We start from the raw sequence: 3218 nt of genomic DNA, 5'->3' as shown, positions 1-3218 counted from the left end.
CGGTGATGTAAAGGTGTCTTGATCGTGATGGTAGTTTCCCAGGTGTATACATCTGTCAAAATCCATAGAATTGTACACTTTATTTATTTATTTATTTATTTAATTATTTATGTCCTTTTTTGTGACCAGTAAGGGGATCGCAACCCTTGGCTTGGTGTCGCCCGCACCGCGCTCAGCCAGAGAGCGCACCACCCATCCCTATACAGTATCCGAACCCACGGCGGGAGCGCTGCTGCGCTCCCAGCGCCGCACTCTCCTGAGTGCGCCACGAGGTCGGCCCGAATTGTACACTTTAAATGGGTATAATTTATTATGTGGAAATTATACCTCAATAAAAATTTTTAAAACTTAAAAAATCAGTAGCCTTCACTAGACACACACTAAGACAATGTTGCATAAGTCTAACAAAGGACTTATATTCTGTATATCTATGTACATACACATACATTCAGAATACAAGTCTTTTGTGTGTATGTGTGTGTATATTCAATATACAAATCAATAAAAACAGGATGAAAAATCCAATAAAAATGGGCAAAATATTTGAATAGCAACTTCATAAACGAGGACATCCAAATGGCCAATAAGCACATAAAAAATGCTTAACATTATTTATCAAAAGAATGAAAATAAAAACCACAATGAGTTTTAAATCATACACCTGACAGAATGGCTAAACTTAAAAAGACAAACAATACCAAGTGTTGGTAAGGACGCAGAGCACCTGGAACTCATATATTTCTGGTGGGTGTGTAGAATGGTATAGTCACTTTGTAAAATTGTTTGGCGTTTTCTTATAAAGATAAACCTGCATCTATCCTATGATTTAACAATTCCACTCCTAGGTATATATCCAAGAGCATTGAGTATTTGTCCATTCTTGTACAAAAATGTTCATAATAGCTTTTTTCATAGTAACCACACACTAGAAACAACCTAATGTCCATCAGTAGAAGAGGGAATAAATAAACCATGGCTTATTCACACAAAGGAATATTACTCAGTAAAAAAGAGGAAAAAATTACTTCCACGTGGATAAACAAGATAACAACGTGGATAAGTTTCAAAAAGTTATGTTGATCATAAGAAGCCAGATTTAAAAAGTAGTGTGTGTGGTTCCATTTATGAGATTTGTAAAATTCAAAAACAGATCAAATGAATCTATAGTTTTGTTTTGTCAATCTTCTTTTTGGTTTGGGTGTGTCTCTTGTACTGAAAAACAGCTGTAGTTTTTTAATATCCAGTCTGACATTTTTTGTATTTTAACTAAAATATTTAGTCTGTTTATTCTTTTTTTTTTTTTTTAATAACATCTTTATTGAACCAAGGTCCAGGATATGATCCCTGTACCAGCCAGCTGCCAAAATTTTTTTTAAAAAATAAGTTAAGGGGCCAGCCCGGTGGCGCACTGGATAGTGCGCTGCTTGGGAAGCGCGGCGGCGTTCCCGCCGAGGGTTCGGATCCCATGTGGAGACCGGTTCCTGCTCACTGGCTGAGCGCGGTGCAGGCGCGACACCAAGGGTTGCGATCCCGTTGCCAGTCCCCGGTGCGGGTGCGACACTGAGGGTTGCGATCCCTTTACCAGTCAGTAAAAAAGACAAAAAAAAGGGAAAAAAAAAAGTTAAAAAAATAACATAACAGCTTTTCAGAGATAGTCTGCTTATTTTTAACGTGTAACTAGATATATCTTGGTTTCAATATATCATCTTATTAAATACTTTCTATTGCTTCACCTACTCTAACTTTTTATTTCTCACTTTTTCCCTTCTTTTGGATTGAATTTTGAAAATTTATCCCCACACTTTTATTATAAAAATGTTTAAAGATACAAAAAATTTTGAAAGAAGAGTACAATGTATACCCATAGTCATTCCACAGAGCCAAAACTTTTTGACCTAGAGTCCATATGTTTTACTATATTTATATTACACACACACACACACACACACACATACAAGGGGTCTTCAAGACATTTATGGAAAGATTGGTATTATCTTTTAATTCTATTTTCCCATGAACTTTTTGAAGTGCCCTTGGGTACACATGTGCTTTTGCTGAACCATTTGAAGTTAAGTTGCACAGTGAACTCATTTTTTACCATTCCATTTTTCCCACTCAATTAGTTTGTATTAGATTGCTAGGGCTGCTGTAACAAAGTACCACAAACTGGGTGGCTTAAAACAATAGAAATGTATTGTCTCATAGTTCTAGAGGCCAGAAGTCTGGGATCAAGGTGTCAGCAGGAACATGCTCCCTCTGAACCTGTTGGGGAAACCTTCCTTGTCTCTTCCTAGCTTCTGATGGTTTGCCAACAATCTTTGGCATTCCTTGGCTAGTACTATTCCTCCGCCCCTCTGTTTTCACATGATATTCTCCATGTGTCTTCACATCTTCCCTCTGTGCATGTCTGTCTGTGTGTCCAAATTTCCCCTTTTCGCAAGGACAAAGTCAAACTGGATTAGGGTCCACCCTAATGACCTGATCTTAACTTGATTATCTGCAAGGACCTTATTTCCAAATAGTCACATTGAGAGGTCCTGGGGGTTAGGATTTCAACATCTTTTGGGGGAACACAATTCTACCCATAACAGAAGCTATATGCTCTTAAAGTTGTTTTAAATTTAGGTATGTATCCAAGAGTAATAAGTATTTTTCCACATTACAATATTATTCTTGACTTATCAAAGCATAGTACTCATTGCTTCTTTCATTCTCCTCCTGGACATTGCAGGAATCCTAATACACCTTACCCTGTTTTACCTCTTCTGAGTTTTATGCTATTGTGGTCATATAATTTAATTATATATATTTACAACCCACAAACATTATTATTGTTGCTTTATGCATTTGGGATTTACTTAAATTTACCAACAAATTTGCCAAATTTTTTTCTTCCTTCTTTCATCTCTGATGTTCTAGGTGTGGTCATTTGCCTCTGCCCTGTAAAATTTCCTTTAATGTCTACTGGTTGTGAATGTTAAAAAATGTCTTTGTTTTACATTTATTCATTAAGCATAATTCCATGGGGTATAGAATTCTTTCAAATAATAAAGTTATTTGTCCATCATCTTTTGGCTTCCTCTTTACTATTGAGAAATCAGCTCTCAGCCTATTGCCTTTTTTTTTTTTTTTTTCCTGTTTGTGTTTTTTTGAGGTTGGCTTCCTTCCCTCCTTCCTTCCTTCCTTCCCTCCTTCCCTCCTTCCTTCCTTCCTTCCTT

This window comes from Galeopterus variegatus, unplaced genomic scaffold, assembly GCF_000696425.1.
Source record: "Galeopterus variegatus unplaced genomic scaffold, G_variegatus-3.0.2 Scaffold2108, whole genome shotgun sequence".
NCBI lineage: Eukaryota > Metazoa > Chordata > Mammalia > Dermoptera > Cynocephalidae > Galeopterus > Galeopterus variegatus.
The sequence above is the reverse complement of the archived record's forward strand: the minus strand, read 5'-3'. Positions refer to the sequence as shown.